At 37.5% G+C, this 22,821-nt stretch overlaps 1 protein-coding gene across 9 annotated transcripts in view; it reads left to right on the top strand.

Moving 5' to 3' along the window:
• Nucleotides 1–22,821, top strand: part of LOC126622432 (probable leucine-rich repeat receptor-like protein kinase At1g35710) — a 48,433-nt gene that overhangs the window by 7,783 nt on the left and 17,829 nt on the right. Inside the window, exons 1-4 of one of the 9 annotated variants that reach the window (XM_050291178.1) lie at nucleotides 16,687–17,152; nucleotides 17,269–17,541; nucleotides 17,705–17,973; nucleotides 18,241–18,446. The exons of 3 other annotated variants lie outside the window; for them this stretch is intronic. The gene's annotated coding sequence lies outside the window, so the exon portion shown is untranslated. 5 more of the 9 variants (XM_050291179.1, XM_050291182.1, XM_050291184.1 and 2 more) reach the window with 5 other exon arrangements.

Raw genomic sequence — 22,821 nt, forward strand, 5'->3', positions numbered from 1 at the left:
AAGAATATCAGCAAACTGTTCAGATGAGTTAACAAACTGCAACATAATGGTGCCTTGCTGCACTCTTTCCCGCACAAAATGACAGTCTATTTCTATGTGTTTAGCTTTAGAATGGAGAATGGGATTGGTTGCTAAAGCCATGGCTGATATATTGTCACAATGGAGTAAAGGAGTTGTGGAAGGAGATAAAGATAGATCCTGAAGTAACTGCTGAATCCACACAACTTCAGCAGTGGTAGTTGCCATTGCGCGATATTCTGCCTCAGTTGAAGAACGACTAACTGTATGCTGTTTCTTGGAACTCCAGGAAATTGGATTATCACCTAAAAACACAACAAAACCAGTGGTTGACCGTCGATCATTGGGATCCCCAGCCCAATCAGCATCTGTGTAAGCTCTTATATCCAAATTACCAGGTTGAAAACACAAACCAAGATGCAGAGAACCTTTGAGATACCGCAGGATGCGTTTGACAGCAACAAAGTGACTGTCAAGAGGAGAATGCATAAACTGACATACCTGATTGACAGAATATGCTATATCAGGGCGAGTGAAAGTCAAATACTGTAATGCCCCGACGATACTTCTATAAAGACCGGGATCATGGAATGGAGGACTACCATGATTTAAGAGCTTTTGATGTGGATGACAGGGAGTGGTACATGGCTTACTGTCAAACATATGGACCTTATGCAGCAAGTCCATGATATATTTGGACTGATGAACTAACAATCCCTGAGGTTGATACTCAATTTGCAGCCCAAGAAAGTAGTGGAGGGCCCCTAAGTCCTTCATATCGAACTCCCTGGTTAATTGACTGATCACAGACTGAACATGTACATCATCATCACCACTGAGTATAATATCGTCAACATATAACAGCAACACAACAAGGGAAGGACCATCACGTTTTACATATAAGGAAGGATCGGCATAAGAGGATGTGAAGCCCAAACTGAGGAGGAAGCTCGAGAACCTTGCATTCCAAGCACGAGGGGCTTGTTTGAGGCCATACAAAGACCTTTCTAATTTGCAAACAAAATCTGGATGATCCTTGTCAATAAACCCTTGTGGTTGAGACATATACACTTCTTCATCTAGAAAACCATGCAGAAACGCATTTTTAACATCTAACTGCTTAAGTTTCCAGCCCTTTGTTGCAGCCAATGAGAGCATTAACCTAACAGTAGTAGGCTTAACCACGGGGCTGAACGTTTCATAGTAATCAAGGCCGGCTTCTTGAGAGAACCCCTTGGCCACTAAACGAGCCTTATACCGAGCCACAGATCCATCAGGATTTCTTTTGACTTTATATATCCATTTACAACCCACCAAGTTCTTATGAGATGGGAGAGGAACAAGAGTCCATGTATGCTGTTTAATAAGAGCATCCATCTCTTCTGTCATTGCTTGTCTCCACTGAGATGATCGAGCAGCAATACTAAAAGACTGAGGTTCCTTGACATCTTCGTGAACAACAGCAGAAAAAACCTTCTTTTTGAAAATCCCTGACTTGGACCTTGTTTGCATAGGATGAGTATTAGAACTGACTACAGAAACATGTTGCAAATCTGGAACTTGAGAACTTGTTACATCAGGATGAGACTCGGATAGCAACAATGAAGATGCAGAACGTGAAGCAGAATTGCCTCCAGTAGGACCAAGATCACCAAGTTGCTGAAAATCGGACTGAGTAACTGATGGGTGAGAGGATATGTGTGGAAATGGTATTGGAATAAATGGAGGATGAGAAAATGTAGTAGGAGGAGCTAGTGAAACTGGAATTGATGCAGAAGAGACAGTAGAACTGAAGGATGAAGAAGACAGACCATATGTACTAGGGAAGACAGATTCATCAAACAAAACATGCCTAGAGACAATTAGTTTATTATCACTTATAGCATAACAAATATACCCCTTATATTGAGCAGCATACCCCAAAAATATACACATAGTGGTCTTAGGATCAAGTTTATTGGTTCGATAAGGTTTTAAGGAAGGGTAACAAGCACAACCAAAAACCCTCAAGTGATCAAGTGTAGGTGGGGATTTATACAACACTTCAAATGGAGAGTGCATCTTCAACACGGAAGTAGGTAGTCTATTAACAAGATATGTACTTGTGGCACATGCATGAAACCAAAACTTAGATGAAAGAGAGGCTTTTTGAAGTAATGTAACAGCAGTTTCAACAAGATGCCTATTTTTCCTTTCGGCTAAACCATTTTGCTCAGGAGTGTATGGACAAGATTTTTGATGGACAATGCCTTTGGTGGTGAGAAAGTTTTGAAATCGAGTACTAACATATTCCCCTCCCCCATCACTTTGCAAAACTTTGACAGTTGCAGAAAAATAATTTTGAATATAGGCATGAAACTGAACAAAAATCTCAAAGACAGCAGCTTTATTATTCATGGGAAAAATCCATGTATATCTGGTACATTCGTCAATAAACGACACATAATAGCTATACCCTTCTATAGACTTGGTAGGAGATGGACCCCATACATCCGTGTGAATGACCTCAAGTGGAACAAAAGATTTGGAAGCCATTACAGGAAAAGGTAACTTGGTGAACTTGCCTTGGAGACAAGCAGTACAAGTTTGAGATGGGGAATTACAAGAGGAAGTAATAGCTGACTTACTAAGAGCTACTTGTAGAACAGAATTGGTGGGATGACCCAATCGACAATGCCAAAGAGAATCATTTATTTTCTGTCCAAGAAAAGCTGCAGGATTAGTCTTTGGTGGTTTGAGAAGTGGAAGAGGATAGACAGCTTGGTTACTCAGTCCTTGATAGAGAACCTTGTTGGTGACCTTGTCCTGTATACACACAGAAAACTCATCAACAATACACCTACAATTGTTGTCTTTGCATAATTGATACATAGACAGTAAGTGCTGTGACAATTGTGGAACATGTAACACAGAATTTAACTCGAGTGTATGAGAAGGAGTGTATAAGCAAGCTTGACCAATATGAGAAATTTGTAAACCTTCACCATTAGCACCAGTCACAGTTTCTGATGAAGCATATGGAGTAGCAGCTTGCAGATTTGACAAATCAGATGTCATATGATTAGTTGCTCCCGAATCCAGCAACCAATACTCATGTGTGGGGGTGGATGGTGAGACATTAGTGCGTGCAGTAAAAGCAGCCTGCGAATTATTGAGAGGAGACATCATTCCATTAGGATACTGTGATGAAGACATCATAGTAGGATGCTGCACGGGAGATGAAAATGAAGGTGAAGAGTGAGGATGGGGCTGCAACTGTGAAGAATTCTGAGAATATGAATGCTGCGGAAACATCATAGGAGATGAGGAGAAAGTAGACATAGGCAGAGATCCAGTATTGTTCCTGTCAAAGCAAGTGGCAGCTGTGTGCCCTTTTCTGTGGCATATTTGGCAGCCATTCTGAAAGCAGTTCAAAGCTACATGGCCCTTTTTATCACATATTTGACAAATCAGCAGTGGTTGAAAAGATTGTCCCGAAGCCATTTGAGATCCAGAATTCTGAAACTGAGACTGTGACGGAAGAGAGGGTTAAGCAAAGTGTTGATGTCCAGAAGGTTGTTGAAAACCAGTGTTAAACCTTTTCCCTTTACCCTTGTTTCGATAGTTAGTCCCCCTGAAATTGTTGTAAGTTCCAGAACCAGTCTGAGAAACAAAAGCAACATGACCATTGGAAATGGCAATTGTTGAAACTGAGCCATTGGTGAAAATGAAGAACCACCAGTATATGGACCAGTATGAGAACCCAGATCAAAGTTTCCAGTATATGGACGAGAATTGGAAGATCCACCAGTTTCATAAGTTGTGTTGGAAGCATTAGCAAACATAGCTGCCATTAAATGTGGTTGTTTAAGACCTTCTTCCAAAGTAGACTCCTCTGCCTTCAATTGAGACCGAATTTCCTTCAAGGAGACCAAACTTTCTCTGCCCCGAATCACAGACTTAATGGTATTGTAGTCTGTAGGTAATCCTCTTAAAGCCACAATCACAATATCTTCATCAGAAATCACAACACCAGCAATAGCTAACTGATCTCTACATTCTTTAATCCTCTGCAAGTAAGCATCAATCGATTCTGACCCCTTCTTAATGTTCTGCAGATCAATCTTCAGTTGAACAATACTAGTGCGAGACATATGAGCAAATCTTTCTTTCAAATGATTCCACATCTCACTGGAGCTTCGACATCCAATAACACAAGATAAAGCAGTAGTAGATAGTGTGGCAGTTATCAAGGTCATAAGAGCTTTATCATGAATTTGCCAAACTTGATAGGCATCAGTCAGTGGAGAATTATGTACAATCGACTCATCATCAGACTCCAACTCAGTATATTTCTGAGGACAAGGAATGGTGCCATCAAGAAATCCCATAATTCCATTCCCTTCTAGTAACAAAGAAATCTGGAAATTCCAAGTAACAAAATTGGAATCATCCAATTTCACAGTCACCGTGTTTCCAACACTAGGTATAAGCGACGAAATTGGAGATTGAGTGAGGGCTAATTGTGCAGCCGTAACCATAATGCAAGAACAAGAATCAATAGATCAAGAAATCAACAGAGAAACACCTCAAGAAGCACTCAGCAAGAAGTACCACAAAGCAATAATTGTGATAGACAAAATCTTGCAAATATCAATACGGAGAAATCGAAAGAAAACACCTCAAGATGATCACGACGGCAGCTGCAAAGATCAACGAACAAATCAACCGTTGATGACTACAGAACACACAACCAACAAGAAGAAACTCCACCGACGTAGAGCACCAGACTACACGAATCACGGCACGGCAGTAGCTGCACAGAACGACGAACAGATCAACAGTCTCTAATGGCAGAACGAACAACCGACAAGAAGAAATGCCACCGACTTAGGGTTTGAGAAATCAACACTTCTCTGAAATTGCGAACAACCAGCAAGGATCCGATGTCGGTCACCGGAACAACCACGACCACGACGACTACGACTACGACGACGACGACGACGAGCGGAAGCACAGGAATCGTTAATCACAGGTGTTAACCATGGCAGGCGAAGATACCATGATAACGCTGATAACAAACTATGAAGAAGAACTTATGAAGAACTCAAGAAAGCTTTCGACGAGAGAGAATGTAGAGAGAGAAACTGTATTATCATTATATCCAACTATTACATCATACATCCTTATAAATACAATGACACATAACTGACTTCTAGAGTTCCCAATACAATTGTGACACCTGGCAATGTAAAACAACACTAATCTTTTATCCTAACAATCTGAAGCTGATTTGCTAATGATCCAGTAAGTTTTCTTCGTATTTCGAAGTAGAAATTATGTGCGTTCTAGTGCAAATGTATTCATCTTCCGTTGAAAAGATAAGAACCGGATAGACTTGTCTAATGTCATTACTTCACCTCTCTTGCAGCATTAATAAGACGTCGAATCCTGAGTCAATACGTGCACGGCTTGAAGCGGCAAAGTGAGATAGGGAATGCTAGGTTTTTCGATAATTTAGTTGTTCGTGTAAAGGGCATCTGAGTATCCTGCGCACGTAAATAGAATCAAGGCTTCTTCCGATAATGTTATTCGACGTCTTCTTTGAATGAATGCTAAAATTTTCTGCAAGATGCACACTAACGACACAAATTCGCTAGTCGATTGCTACCGTATAATTGCACATCAATGAGCACCCAGAACACAAATCTAGATAATAATATGAAATCCCCATTAAAAATCAGAAAAATGTGCAACCTCATCAACCAAAACAGTTGCTTAGACACATTACATCTTATAAAATATGTCATGTACACAAAATCATAACGGAATAGATAAGTGAAGGCAATGTTGTTCTTTCCCTAACGAACTTGGTGTTCGCTCCCTAAATCCGCCATGGGTCTTGCGGGCATGCCGGGGATTTGCTCACATACGAGATTGGTGGGGTGCGGGCGTGCCACTACTAGATGCCGCTAGTAGACGGGATTTGAATTATTGAGGTTGCGCCTAAGTTTGACTTCGAACCAAGAGATTGTGTCATTGAGTGGGAGTTACTCAAATTAAGGTTCTTTGTTTGCCTTAAAAATAAGGACTTTACTTATAGGGAGAGATAGAACAATATGTAAATGACAAGGTTGTTTGGAAATATAAATGACAGAGGAAAGTGACTAATATTGCAGATTGCTTGTAGATTAAATGACTGAAAGAGGGTTGTACATAAAAGCTACAAATAAGATCGATACTACAAGTGAGTAGCAAAGCTAATAAACAAGAAAAACAAAGGATGCTTGACTAAAAATAAATGTCTACAAGGAAGCTGATAAGCTAATTTGAGTAGAGTTTTGATTGGTTGTTTTGAGTGTCCATAATCCTTCTCCATCTGCTTCTTTATATAGAGGTCTGGAAGAGTCCCCTTGCTGAGATCTTTGTTCTTGCCCAAAAGAAGCTTAGGCAGCTTGCATTTCATTGCTTGGGCAGCTTGCATTGCATTTGTCAACTTGCATGTAGAAACAATATTAAAAGGGAAACTTGCATCTCCACCATATGTTTTTAGCACATGTCTCTCCACTTGTAATAAACTAACAATTGAAAAAGAAGCAACTTGTATCTCCACCACATGCCTTTTCCCACTTGCAATAAAATAATTAATATAAGCAAACTAGCTTCTTTCACTACACATTCTTGCCCGAAAGCATGCATGGTAGCTTTCCATCCACTTGCATGAAAAAGCATGCACTTATCTTGATTAAACAACTCTCTTGACAAACCTCTACCACCAAAACAAATGGGAGAAACAATATTATAGTGCCAACCTATCCCACTTGATAGCTAAATATCTTCCAAGTTAGTCTTCTTGCTCATTAATCCTCCAAATGCCATATTTTACCCAAATTGCCCAAATAAGTAAAAATGGGTATATTTTGAGTGCAAATAGTGCCCCCCAAGTTTTACAAATTTGAGCAAAGTTTGTGAAACTTACAACTCCAATAAGCTCCTCCAGAAGATTGATGATATAGCAGGCATAAGAGACATTTGAGTATGAAGAATACTTGATCACAAATGGCAACTTTGTTTGTTATGACTTCCCAAAAGCCTTGGTGGCTCCAATGCTGTTAGAAAGGAAGAGGCACGTCTACCTCTTCGGTCCTTCTGTCGTTGATAAACTTGGCAAGATGAGCAAGGCAATTGGCAATGTAACTAGCATTGGAAAGAAGGTTGTCTGACTTGTGTTCCTTCTTGTTGATACCAAAAAACATGGGAGCACATTTATTCATTACAGAGATGATAAACCAGAAAAATGCTCGAAGTCGGGCAAACTAGAAAAGAGGGATAAGAGATAAATAAACTTGGGCAACTATTATTTTTATTGTTCTTTTTCTTTTTGCCTCTTTTCATATATATAATAATATATAGATCTTTCGGGCGGAAAAGGATTCTCTCCTGAGCATATGCTCAGGATCCTGCTGAGCAGGACACGAGGACCGTTGGATGAAAATCCAACGGCTATAAAAAGGTGGATCCCTTTAAAGTTATAATAATTGTAACCGTTGAATTTTCATCCAACGGTCCTCGTGTCCTGCTCAGCAGGATCCTGAGCATATGCTCAGGAGAGAATCCTTTTCCCTTTCGGGCAGCTCAAAAGAAAGAAATAACAGCCCACGTCGGGCACACAGAACATATGCCCAAGTCGGGAAAAAAGAGAAAACAGAAGGAAAAGGGAGAAAGAAAGGCCCTTTCGGGCAAATTGAAAAAGCAAACCAATATTTTTTTTTTGTTGTCTCTTTTCAAAAACTGAAATATAATAAATAAATAAATATATATATATATACATAAAGCCCATTCGGGCAAGTATAATATATATATAATATTAGCCCTTTCGGGTAAAGAAATTACATACATATAATATAAAATATAACACTATATATATATAACCCATTCGGGCAGACCACATAGTATAATATATAATAAAATACATATATATGTGAACTTTTTGGTAGACAAAAACTGAGAGAGAAACATGAAGAAAGAGAAAGAGAAAGAAAGAAGAGAGAAAAGAAAAGAAGAAGAGAGAAAGAAATAATAAAAAGGTAAAAAGAAAGGGAGAGAGAAGCACATTTCGGGCAAATACAAAGGGGACAAAAGAGAGAGAAATGTCTTTTCGGGCAAATTGCGAAAAAGCAACCATATTTTTTATCTTTTCTTCTTTTATTTACTTACATATTATATAATATAATATACTATACATATAAAAAGCCCTTTCGGGCAACACCTTTATTATATATAATATGTTATATAATACTATATATCTAGCCCTTTCGGGCAATACTTTTATAAAATATATTATAATACTATATAAATATGTATATATATATATATATATATATTTAGCCCAACATATAATATATATAGCCCTTTCGGGCAAAGGATAACAGAAAGACACGAGAGCAAGAAAAGGAAAGAGAAAAAGAAAGGAAAAGAAAGGAAAGCTCACTTCGGGCAAAGAGGAACAACAAAAATGAACCTTATTCGGGTATATTCGAGCATATTGGATAAAACCCCTTCATTGCCCAAATGTTTATTTTTCTCTCAACACTCAAATCTTTTCCTCTTTTTAAAATTGAGTGTAGAGAGATCAAATCCACCATTTAAATTGGCCATGCTATGTAGCTTGGGAACCATAGGAGGTGGCCATTCATGTTTGATCCCAAGCCTTGTCCTCCTTGAGATCTCAGTACAGACGACATGCTTGTATTGGCGGAGAAGAGTGTAGGAGCTATTTTCTTCTTCTTCGGGCTCCACATGAAGTGTGGGTTCGAGCCCGCCGAGCGTTGTTGTTTGGCCTACAACGGCTTGGTCTTCTACAACCATATCCATTTTCATGGATTTTTCATTGGGTGGGGCCATTGTTTGGCCCTCATCAATGTGTATGATTTGTTCTTCCTTGGTTGTAGTAGGGTGAGTGTGCTTCGTAAAGGGAATTTGACACATTTGATCTATCAATTTTCTCAAAGTTTCTCCAAAAGTTGTATAGCTTTCCTCCACCCTTTTAAAACACTTAGTCACCTCTTCACCATATTCGATGCTTGCCACATGGAGTTTGGACACCTTCTCTAATTTGCCCACATCCTCTTTGTAGAGCTTTTCATCCGGATGATCATGAGTTGACATATCATATATTGGCTCTATGTACTCATTGGAAGCATTTTGATACTCAAAGCCATTTGTTGGCCTATCATAGTATTCATGAATGTGATTGTCTTCAAAAGAATAATAACCTTCATCATAGCCATAAGTTGGCCAATCTTCAAGATTATTATTTATTTGATGGCCATGAGTTGGCCGACAATCATATTCCATGGGACTTGAGTATTCTTCAGCCATGTACCCATAAGTTGGTAACTCATAGGTTGGCTCTATCTGATAGCCATAGCTTGGGCGCTCTTCAACACCGTCATCTTCCTCATACTCCGAAAAAGCAAGTGGAGAAAAATCATGAACATAAGGATTGTTCATGATCTAACTCCATATAAGGATCCCAACGGGCGTGCCAAAATATGTTCGCTCCCTAAATCCGCCATGGGCCTTGCGGGCATGCCGGGGATTTGCTCACATACGAGATTGGTGGGGTGCGGGCGTGCCACTACTAGATGCCGCTACTAGACGGGATTTGAATGATTGAGGTTGCGCCTGAGTTTGACTTCGAACCAAGAGATTGTGCCATTGAGTGGGAGTTACTCAAATTAAGGTTCTTTGTTTGCCTTAAAAATAAGGACTTTACTTATATGGAGAGATAGAACAATATGTAAATGACAATGTTACTTGGAAATATAAATGACAGAGGAAAGTGACTAATATTGCAGATTGCTTGTAGATTAAATGACTGAAAAAAGGTTGTACATAAAAGCTACAAATAAGATCGATACTACAAGTGAGTAGCAGAGCTAATAAACAAGAAAAGCAAAGGATGCTTGGCTAAAAATAAATGTCTACAAGGAAGCTGATGAGCTAATTTGAGTAGAGTTTTGATTGGTTGTTTTGAGTGTCCATAATCCTTCTCCATCTGCTTCTTTATATAGAGGTCTGGAAGAGCCCCCTTGCTGAGATCTTTGTTCTTGCCCGAGAGAAGCTTGGGCAACTTGCATTTCATTGCTTGGGCAGCTTGCATTGTATTTGCCAACTTACATGTAAAAACAATATTAAAAGGGAAACTTGCATCTCCACCACATGTTTTTAGCACATGTATCTCCACTTGTAATAAACTAACAATTAAAAAAGAAGCAACTTGCATCTCCACCACATGTCTTTTCCCACTTGCAATAAAATAATTAAAAGAAGCAAACTAGCTTCTTTCACTACACATTCTTGCCCGAAAGCATGCATGGTAGCTTTCCATCCACTTGCATGAAAAAACATGCACTTATCTTGATTAAACAACTCTCTTGACAAACCTCCACCACCAAAACAAATGGGAGAAACAATATTATAGTGCCAACCTATCCCACTTGATAGCTAAATATCTTCCAAGTTAGTCTTCTTGCTCATTAATCCTTCAAATGCCATATTTTACCCAAATTGCCCAAATAAGTAAAAATGGATATATTTTGAGTGCAAGCACTTGGTTTTCACCATCCAAAGATAACCGCATAACCGCATTACTGTATATGGAGCTTTCCTACCCCCGGACATATATTCTGTCGACTCCATGCTTTGTGTGCATATATACGGTGCCTTTTTGTTGCTCCCTGCATGCTGGTCCTCTGGCCATCCTTTGATGTAATACTAGCAGATCAGGTTTCTGTTGTCATCCCACTGCTGGAGCTTAAGAAGGCAACAAAGGTATTCGCACCCATTTCGTACGAATTGTTATCTGGTAGCATCTGGTAGTATAGTTGTATAATGCATTACATCTTTCTGTCCATGTCTTGTTTTACTGTCATTTTCCGGATTTATTGTTGGTTGTTGGCTCAACACACGACTCTTTAGGTAAGGATGGGTGGGGTTGCAGAGGGATTGAGTGACTCGACAGAGGTCAGCTCCATGGTATGTTTGCTTTTTTTTGAGTTTTTGAATGAATGGAGGAATTTAACCAACAATGTTTGTGAAATCCCATCCCTGGAATTTCAGCATTTATTACGTATTTCGTAATTTAAATTCGTATTTCACGATTACGTTATCTTTATTAGTTAATTTTAATTCCACTAATTATAAGTTTAGTAATTGATTAGTATCGAGTTGGAAGTTTCATAAACAATCTTTTTCTTTCGTTGATATTTCGAAGTTACAACTAGTGTTTTTAAATAGATCTCGAACCCACGAACGCATAGACGAAAGCCGTTTGTGAGTCCGAATTATAACGGTATAGTTACAGACGTTTGAAGTTGTGAACTATAGATTGTGGGAATCATGGGTTAAAAGTTAAGTTAGTAGGAAAAAAAATAGAAATCAGGGAACCTGCCAGATTTTTTTTAAAGGGTATGAAATGACCCATTTGGAAAAAAGAAAAGGAAGGGCCACATTTCTCCCCCACCCTCCCATATTTCTTGAAACCGTGAGGCTTGAGCTCCACCAACCAATTTCAATCGGCCAATTCCTCTATTTTCCAGCTGATTTTCTTGCAACTTGCTCAATTACCGTCCTCCTTTCATTCCCACGGAAAAATCAAGGGTTTTTAAGGTTTATTTCATGTAGAACTCCATAGGAGAACCCGGGGATTCTTGATGATGAATTGTCATTCCGAAGAGTATCACCATTCACCATCACCCTTAATCAACTTCCCTTGGACCTAAGAACAAGACCCAACTAGTGGTTGGGGCGTTGGAACACCAAGGAAGCCGATTTGAAGAACACCCACCTTAGGGTTTCGTTGGGTGCGAGCCAATTTGAGGGCCTTCCTAGCCAAATTGGACTCGGCTACAGGTATAAAGTTTACTCTACTTGTTGAAATTTTCATTCTTGTAAAATTTGAGATTTTTTGGAAAAAGTTGAATTTTCCGATATGTGACATTCGATTTATGAAAATGCTGTTGATTGTATATATTATCGATAAGGTCTGCCACTTGATTATTCTAACAATTGATAATCTTATCATTGAATTGAGACAAGATTTTAATATGCTATTGTAGATATTGTTTAAGGACCTTAGGGACTTATAAGTGAAAATCTAGTGATTGGATTTTATGAAGCAAATGACTAAGATCATGGATCCTACATTAGAACGACGATTTGATTCCTCATTAAATGTTGTTGTGGGAGACATATGAGAATTTTTGAGTATGTGAATTATCGAAGGAAATCTAAATGTGGACTTGTGCTTTGTTAGGCGGTGATAGAACGTGATGCCTTTACTATCGTGCTAGGGTACATTAGCATGGATTCCAGGTGAGTGACTTTAATATATGTGATATTAGTAATTACCAGGTTGTCATAATTATGATCATGTGTGGATATGAATTGGTTTTATGAATATGTTCTATTGAATTGTTATTCCAATACTTCGACATCAATTTATGTTTATGAAATAGAGTGTGGCATGTATATTGGAAATGTGGTTTGATTTGTATGATTGACATGTTGAGATTAATGTGAGGACTAGTAATGAATGACCGTTAACCATTATGATGGGGATTTGTTGCTTCGATATTGTTTCACCTTCCGCTTCGGTGATTGGTTCTAAATTTAGTAATTGTGCCTAATTTTCCTTTGTTGAGTTTTTGTAAATTAAGTAGCATGTGCTTGTCTCATTTTTTTGAGCCGTCGTACATTCTGGTTGTTGGTCTTCTGCGATTCCGTTGAGTGGTGGTCTGGAATCATATCCACTCGGATTCCGTTGAGAGATGGTTCGAAATCCCTTTTATTCTGCGATTTCGTTGAGTGATGTTTCGGAATCATATCTAACTTGGGTTTCATGTAGTTATTGTTATGTATTGTACTTAGTGATTCCGTTGAGTGAGGGTCCAGAATCGTATCTACTTGGATTCCGTTGAGAGATGGTCTGGAATCCCTCCTATTTCGCGATTCCTTTGAGTGAAGGTCCATAATCTTACTCACCTTGGGATTTATTGAATTTGAATTGAGATGGCTTCAAAGGTGTAGGTTTCGGCCAAAATGTGTCGCTTTAACTCTACTTTTCATTGTGTGGTATGAGAAGATGGTTGTGAGATGTTGTGATTGGTTTCAGATGAACCGTTGGATGTTTGGGTGACTCCTTCGGGGTTTGCAAAAGTTGGTATTGATTTCTTATGAATGATTTATATTCAAGATATGTAAACTATGTTTGATGGTTGGCATTAGCATTATTCTCACTTACTTAATATTATTGTCACTCTTATAAGCTTCGCAATTTATCCAGGTTGTTGTTTGCCTGGTGCACCATTCCGATGGTGTAGGCACTAATCGTACAAGTGACAGGTTTGAGTAGACTCCGAGAAGTTTGTAGGTGGGGGTAGCAATGCAGTTATCAGAGACTTGGAGCGTTAGGTTACCCTTATTTCACTCTTGTACTTTATCTTTTGGGACTTCCTTTTGAGCACCTCATACTTGTTCATAGTAAAGCAAAGATTATGCTTCTTTTTGGGATGTACATAATTGTAAATATTTTGTGAAGAACTTAGCCACCTTCACATTAATTTGGGTTATCAGTTAAAGTATTTTATTCCGTAACTTATACCATATTCAACGAACATTATTTTCCTTGTCACGTGTCGATTTTCAACGTATGTTAGAATCGGGACGTGACAATGTTGGTGGTGGCTTTTGTAAATAGAGTGAGTGAAATATAAGAATGATCAATTAGCTATCATAATCGAGAAGGAAAAGATAGGATCAACTCGGTTCACTTGCTGCCTCTGCTGTTTGCTTTATTTGAAAATCACTCGTCAGAACATCAGATGCACTCTTCTGGATCATTGTTTCTTTTTCAATTATGTGTCGTGTTTCTCGTGTTTACATGTGACACATTTCCATGCCTCAACCCACACGCTTGACGTTGACGTCTAATAATCATGCGTCAACTCCACACTTGACCAAGACATTTCAATCCTTCACAGTCCACTCATACTGGGGCTGGACTTTGTTTAGTCTGCAAATAGCTGGGACCACGGGAATACTATGCCGAGTCAATCAACATTGGCACCACACAACTCTTGATTGAGTTGAAAAATCCTTTCCGAAATTCCAAGTGTAAAGAAAGGTTTAGAAACTCTGCACCTCCGAAATTCCAGCTAGTTTAGATTTAGTTACGGAACTAAAAGAATCTGTAAACTAAGGTTAACTGAATATAACAAACCATAGGTTTTATATGAGAATTTCGTCAATTTGATTACGCGGCAAGACATAGGATCCAAAAACAGGCCTAAAACTAATATCTAAATTTGCACCCTACATTATATTTGGTCTCAACACATACTTGAAGTTAAATATGTCGAACTCCTACGTGTGTTGCATCATTAAACTAATAGTTTTTATAGAATAATGTTGCACTTACTATCTATTTGTATCATTTCTCTAATAGAGGTAGAGTCCGTCAACATGTGTGGATCATATTTCTATTAGAGAGATGATACAAATAATGGTGCAAATAGATGATAAGAATACCAATTTTTTTTTTTTGGAGTTTAACGGCATGAAACAATTGTGCGCATTTTGATAATTCTGTCTTCAAATGTACGGGTAGACTAATTGAAAATCATCTAGTTAGTTAGTATCAAGTCTTTGGTCAACAATGATAGTAAACAGCAACATCATCATACAAGTAATTACTATTCCGTCTTTGCGCAAATGAATGCTTTGAAGCAGCATAACTATTGCTTGACTGGAAAAATAGGGTAAATTACGCAAAACTACCTTAATTATAGGTTAAACCACAATCTCATACCTTATGTTTTAAACATGACAATATCATACCTCAACTTATGATTTCGTTGCAATGCATAATCTCATACCTTATGTTTTAAACATGATAATATCATACCTCAATTTATGATTTTGTTACAATGTCATACATCCGTTAACTTTTATGTTAAATGCTGATGTGGCATGAATGGGGCTCACTATTTTGTTAATTAGAATAAAAAATTAATTAATTTGTAATAAATTATTTGTTATTTATTTAACAATTAATATGAAGGGAACTTTAACTAAAAGCACCCGGTATTATTCACTTTAACGAAAAATCATATTTTTACACTAAAAAGTCAATCCTGGTACTATTCACTTTATCTTTTATTTTGTCCTTATCATTAAAACTCAAAATTTTCGAACCATTTTCATTAGTTTTCTTAATATTAATTATAAACAAATAATTTTTCGCCCCCTCATCCCAGTCTCTTTCCTTCAAACTTTCCCTTCCCTCCCAACGCGCCCCAGAAAACGGGCATCGGCCAGACGAAAAAATTTCTGCTCCGTTCACCCTTAAATCTCTACCAAAACACACGAAATTTATCCCACAATGAAGATCACATATCAAAGAGTAGAAATATATCATTTTTACGCCAAGTTGTGGCCAGATAATGGCCTGAGAACGGCCTGAGGTTGTCAGCACGAAACTGGGCTTTTGGTTTCTCTCGAAATCGAGGCAGATTCACGTCTCCCATGCTCGAATTCAAACCTCAGGATGAAGGGGAAGTGATCCGTGATTCAAGTCTCGTCCAATCTGACCAAGAATTGACGGATTTTCATCTGAAAACTGCAAGGTGGTTTAGGGTTTAGTCCATCTATGTTGTTGTACAGAGAAGATGACAGGTTAGAGAAACTAGGGAATTGAGCGTTGAGGGAGAAAAGAAGAGAGAGTGACACGGTTGTGGTGGTGGTCTGGTGGTGGCCGTTCACTGGGGCTCGGCGTCTCTGTGAACACAGAGAAGAAACGATGGTGAGCGTTGGGAAAGAAGGGAGAGGTTGAGGGAAAAGATGGCCGTTCTCTGGGTCAGTCGAAGCGGGCCAGAAAAGATCTGAAACCTGTGTTTAAAGAGGAGGATGAAGGGGACGGAGGAGGACGAAGGGGAAGAGGAAGAAGGGGGCGGAGGAGGACGAATAGGTGCTGGGGAGAAGCACGGTTTCTGGTTAAAATGGAAGAGAAAAGGCTTTTTTTTTTTTTTTTTTTTTTTTTTTTATAATTAATTTTTAATTTTTAATTAAAAAAAAAGTGTTGAAAATGCTGGTGGGTTAGTGAATGTCAACAGTACCTTGGTAAAGTTTTCAATGCCCACAATAAAAGGATTGTATTTTCAAAGTTATGAATTGTAAATTTCAAACTATGAGAACCTGTTTGTATAGAGCCGCTCTATAAATAGAGCGCTCAGACTGCTGTTAAATTACAGAGAGATATACTGAGAAGAAAGGAAAGATTAATAACTTCAATATCTATTCCTCCCTCTTTTATTTGTCATCATCTTATGCTATAGTTTCAGTGTGATATTTTACACATGCTTTGCTTTTGTCACTAATAAAGATTATTTCTTTAACTTTTACATATTTATAACAAGTAATTTAGTATTAATTAAATAATTTTTTATTTTAATTATTAAAATAGTGGGCTCTGCTCATGCCGTTGCAACGAAATTATAAGTTGAGGTATATGTCATATTTAAAATATAAGGTATGAGATTATGATTCGACCTATAATTGAGGTAATTTTGTGTAATTTACCTAGAAAAATAATAGAGCAACCCTACTAAGCTTGAAAAATAACACCATGAAAAAATAATAGAGCAACCCTGCAATGGGTCACTCCAGTAGCAGCTCATCTTTCCCGCCATAGAAACCCCCGTAAATACCCCACTCATTCTTCTTCTTCCTCGTCTTTTTCATCTCCTCCTCTGTGACCGCAGCCCCTCAAGGTGTCATTGTTTCGATTCCGAATCCCGCGTTTCGCTTTATTTCGGCAATGAGTTCCTCACAAACCCTCAGATCCAGGACACCCAGAAGCCGGGAAAAGAAAGCCCTGAACCCAAATCCCTCGAAAGTCTCAGGCAACGAGGCACTGAGCACCCAGACCCCTCAGAAGTCCGAAACACTCACCCACCATAGGAGACATCAGAAGGGCCGCCGCCAAAAGCGTCGGAGATTTGACCCAGAAGCGACGGACGGACCAGATCGATCCATGGGGAGTGGAAACCCCGAAGAAGACTTGTGTCAGCCGCCCGAAGAAGCTACCCGAGAAGTAAGGCTTCAAATTTCGGTTGTCTTGCGTATCTGTGTGTGATTTTGGTCCTCCATTTCTGGGTGGATTTTGATTTCTTTGATTTCTGGGTTGGCTAATTTTATTTATTTATGCAGATTTGAGATGTTGGGTGATATTTTGAATGGCTTGGACACTTCGATTCGGTTGCTGCGGTTGAGGGGATTAAAGCCTAGTTTCAGCAACATTTGCCCCCAAATCGAGTGTTTAACGGATATGTATTTTCTTTTGCTTGGTTGCTGAGAAAATGAAATTTGGCTGTTGTGTAAATGATCGTTTTAATCTCTTTTTTTAGGAGATTCACATATGATATTTTTTAAAGAAATTTTCTTTCTTATTTGATTGTTTGGTTGCTGAGAAAATGAAATTAGGTTAGTGTAGAAATTGTCTTTTTTTCATTTCGATTTTTAGGAGATTCACATATGGTATTTTTTTTCTTTTTTAAATTTCTTTTAAATTAACTGTTTGGTTGCTGAGAAATTGGAATTAGGATATTTATAGAAGTTCATCCATTTTTTCTAACTCTATTTATAGGAGGTTTACATATGGTCACTTGGCTCAGCTGAAGTTTGTTATGCCTGAGGTGATTGAAATAAAGAAAGTGCTTATTAAGGATGAGAGAACCAGTTGTCTGATGCATTGGAGAGCGATCGAAAGTCAAAACCTGAAGGTGGTGGGAGTATGCATTTGAGGAAGTCATTTCATAAGCGGCTTGCTGATCTTTCGAAATCCCATCCTGAGGTATCTCCAATACTCAGGTTTCTGTTGTCATCCCACTGCTGGAGCTTAAGAAGGCAACAAAGGTATTCGCACCCATTTCATACGAATTGTTATCTGGTAGCATCTGGTAGTATAGTTGTATAATGCATTACATCTTTCTGTCCATGTTTTGTTTTACTGTCATTGTCCGGATTTATTGTTGGCTCAACACACGACTCTTTTGGTAAGGATGGGTGGGGTTGCAGAGGGAGTGAGGGACTCTCGACAGAGGTCAGCTCTATGGTATGTTTGCTTTTTTGTGTTTTTGAATTCGAGTTTTTGAGTTCAATTTGAATTTATGTGTGCTACAGAGCGTAAGAGATGGCAGCAACATCAGCAGCTACATTTTTCCACCAGAACCAATTATTCCCTTGGCCACAAAGCGGCGTGGTTTCAACAGTCAAAGCCTTGTGCTTTGAGGTTCAAATCCCAAAACCCTCTCAAGAGCTCTTTCAATGGGCTCAAGGCAACCACATCTTTCAATTGTGAATTAGGAAAGATTCATGCCTGATAAAATGTACGTTGAGCTGATCAATGTATTAAAATAGAGCATCAACTTCTGCAATAAACTGACTTAAATTTAGATAATGTCATGGAAGTATCTAACTCCGTTTTGACTGATTTTGGGTTTTTTAAGTGTATGGCTTAAAAAAATGCATCTTAGATTTTGGTACAGAAACAATATCCAAATATTGATACCTTATACTCCATATATAGTTCGAACTACAATGAAGGTGTGTTCAATTGATTCAATATCGGTGAACCTACCCGTACTGCTTCTTTTTCACTTACTACACTTAAATTACAATAAGCTTCTTCTGCTGAATTGTTTATTTAATTTGATTTGCCATCATATAGTTGATTAGTTGTTAATTAAAATTCAACCTTTTTACCTTAACTTTAAAAATCCAGATACTTTGCCAATTTGCAATCAGATTAGGATTGCACATAATCTTACATGATAAATATTTTGCTATTTGCGTGATAGTTGATAAATATTTATATAATTAAGTTGTTTATTTTGCGAAGACCACTGATCACATGGGTTTTTATTTTTAAGCGAATAGAGTATGGCTCACAACACTCGCATCAGTTTTGAGTGAATGTGGTAATTGGATTTTTTATTTTGTGTCATATTTTTGTATTGATTTTCTGATATTCACAATATCCTCTAATATCTTTTCAAAACTGATATTGCTCCTGTCCATTACATGGACAAAGTTAATTTCTCCTATTTTTACGTTCAATTATTTGCCAATTTCTTTACCGTAGTTTCAGTATTTTGCTAATTTTAAAAGCTCTGAATTGCTAACAAATATACCTTTTTTTATGTTCAGAATTTTGGGTCATTGGCGGAACAAATTGGTTACTTGACATTTTGAGGTATATAATTTGCTTTACTTTTGTTTCAGTTTCTTCAGTTAGATAAAGAGTGGATATGTGTTTGGTATATGCGAAGTACCTTTTGTATGTACATATCAAATCTTATGTCGAGGTTGAAGGCTTTTTTATCAACAGTTGCATGGCTGGCTTTTTTTATTATCAGTTTATCCATGAATGTGAACTATAAGGTTTCTATTAATTAGAATTGGCTAATTCTTTTATTAAGAATTTGTTTTTACATACCATTTTGGTTCTTCTTCATATAAGTATATAACATGAGTATGTAGAATGTCATGTCTGTGTGTCGTATGATTTTGCATGAGAATTACAGAGTGATAGCATGTTGCAATGGTGTAAATGCAACTTTGTATTTGGTCTGTGTGTAAAACTTAGTCCACTTGGTGAATGGTTTCCCTTTCTTTTAAGCTTCAGTGTTTTGAGTCGCGTTAGATTGTTGAGAAATTCATCAAAAAGGCTTCCAGATAAACCCGCTTTCTTACTTCCAAGGCTCATGCTTATTTCTCTATTTTTTCATCGGTTACTTTTTTTTTTTTAGATACATTTTCTTTTCTGCTTTAAATTATTATATTCAAGGCTGACTTTGTTATATTAACTCTGAAATTCGAAACTCAAACACAAGTTTCTAAAATATAAATGTTCCTTGAAACTTTCCATATTTTTGAGTATGCACTGCATTGATTAAGGTTTTTTCATCGGTTACTTTTTTTTTTTTAGATACATTTTCTTTTCTGCTTTAAATTATTATATTCAAGGCTGACTTTGTTATATTAACTCTGAAATTCGAAACTCAAACACAAGTTTCTAAAATATAAATGTTCCTTGAAACTTTCCATATTTTTGAGTATGCACTGCGTTGATTAAGGTTTTTTAAATTCAAGACCACGATGTTTGCATGCCCGCAATCATGTGAATTGAGGCTAAAACTGATACAAAGTTTGATGAGAGCAATTCAACGATTTAAATTAGTTTTCTAATCACATTAGTTACTTTGTCAAAAGAAAAGAAAAAAGAGCATCTCTTTCATCAATCATACTTGACATGCATCCTAGTGTACATACAGTTCTCAGTTTTCTGTCTTCCTTTATTCTTATCATTTTTTTGTGTGTATGTATTTATCTATGCATACACACAGATCTCGGATAAAGCAAAGTTCTAGATGCTTTTTAATTATAATAAACTGATTAGACGAATAAACGTTCAACTTGGCTAAGTCTGTTGATATTATCGTATTAGTGGGAATTATATGGTTGGAAATATTGTGTATATTTTTATGCATAGGCTTGATAAAAATAAATCCTGCACTTTTTGCTGCGATCAATTTTTCGTTTTTTGATTTGGTGAATTCTTGCATTGTTTTCCAATGAAAGGGATTCGAGCATTAATATTTTTATGCATAGACTATAATTTTGAGTTGGTCTTGAATTCAGTTTTTGAAAATAGTCCTACTAAACAAGTTTTTAAGGCCTAAAACTTGAAAATTGTTTTTGAGTTTAAAAAGTTGGATTCAAATAGAGTATCAAACAGGCCCTTACATTTCCATGTATAGGATTTTGTGGATTTTATGAAATATATTGTTTGTTCTTCTCTCAGCTTTGAGTTTTATATATCAACCTCCTTTCTGTTTGTCGAAAGCAGAATCAGTATAAATAAAATCCCTTTAGAGTTTAGAGTCTCATCATTTGTGGGTAGTTTTGTTATTTTTCTGTGTGGACCATAGTTAGATATGTTTAGCTCCTTTTCGAAGGACATATAGATTTTGCTAATTTAATGGCTTATAGCTTATCTGTTTTTCTTCAAAGTTCGTGTGCATCATTTTGACAAGGAGGATCCAGTGTTCAGTGAACAATGGAATTGGTGATCCAAAGAGTTAGACTGGTTTAATTCTACTATACACTGTATGTTGATGATTGCTTCAGTCAAAAATCGATATTTTCGGTAGACTAGAGATGGCTGTTAGACAATGCATGACTGTTCTCTAAACTAAAATACACTTCTCAGATTACTAGAGATGATATTGGCAAAGTAGCAGTGTCGGTGGCCGCTTTTGTAAATAGAGTGAAATATAAGAATGATCAATTAGCTATCATAAAATAATGTGGTCTATGTATGTAAATAGGACAATGTGGTCTATGTATATATTATGTACTTGCACATAAGTAGTATGATATGTACCGTTTTCAATCTCGCGGCATCACGCAGACCATTTTTGCTAGTAATATCTGTAACACCTTCAAGGTTTTTCTGAATTTCTAATGTTTTTTTTGTCGCAAGATTTTTGTGTATTTCAGTTGCTTCTTAATATATGCATATGTATGTAGTTCCTGATTTTTGAATTTCTACGGGATTTGGCAAATTCACAACAAGAAAAATGGCCTTTGGGCACAAAATTAGGGACACAAATAAGGTGTTTGTCTATTTAAACACTAATAGGGTGGAACAGTGCTCATTTCGTAATGGGCATCATGAATTGTGCACAATGTTAAGAAAAGTGGACATAAACACATTATTGGGCACAGAGCCAAGACTTTGGTGCCTTTAGGTACCGTTTGGTACGTGGAACGGGACGAGCCGTTTCGTTCCACGTTTGGTGCGCCTAAAAACTGTGGAACGGGTTGTCCCATGGGACGAAATTTGGCTGATTTTTCGTTCCACCTCTTTCCCCTGGAACAACCCATTCCACATCCGTGGAACACAAATTTATAACATTTTATGACAAAATTTCTCCTTATCTTTTTCAATATTTACATCATCCGTTCCGTCCTGTTCCGTCCTGTCCCGTCCCGTCCCGTCCCGTCTGTGTACCAAACGGTACCTAATGTCAGCAATGGAAATTTTTTATTAATTTGTAATGACACCTTAAATGTGATTGTGTCCTATAATTTAATATATTTAAAGTAAAAGTAGATTTTTTGTGCCCTTTGTTTAAAATAATGTTTTAAAGGTGGACGAATCAAATGAAACTGTATGCAAATTTGTCAAATTTGTCCGATCCATTAGCTAATTGGCTAATTTTGTCAAGTGTGAAACTGTTTGCAAATTAGTCCATTTGAATTTCTAAGTAATTAATTGCAAGTGTTTTGGCAAAGAGAATCAGAGATGATGAACTCGGTTCACTTGCTGCTGCTGCTTGTTTGTCGTGTTTGCATGTGACGTGTTTCCATGCCTCAACCCACACACTGGGGCTGGACTTTGTTCAGTCTGTGCAAATGGATGGGGCCACGGGAAGACTAGACCGCGTCAATCAACATTGGCACCCCACATAGCTCTCGATTGAGTTGAAAAATCCTTTCCGAAATTCCAATCGTGAAGAAAGGTTTAGAAACTCTGCACCTTCGAAATTCCACCAAGTCTAGATTTAGTTACGGAACTAAAATATCTATTAATTAAGGTTAACTAAATATAACAAATCATGGGTTCTATATGAGAATTTCATCAATTTGACTACGCGGTAAGGCATAGGATCCAGAATAAGATCTAAAACTAATAAC

Source organism: Malus sylvestris, chromosome 5 (genome assembly GCF_916048215.2).
Source record: "Malus sylvestris chromosome 5, drMalSylv7.2, whole genome shotgun sequence".
In the NCBI taxonomy this organism is placed as follows: Eukaryota; Viridiplantae; Streptophyta; class Magnoliopsida; order Rosales; family Rosaceae; genus Malus; species Malus sylvestris.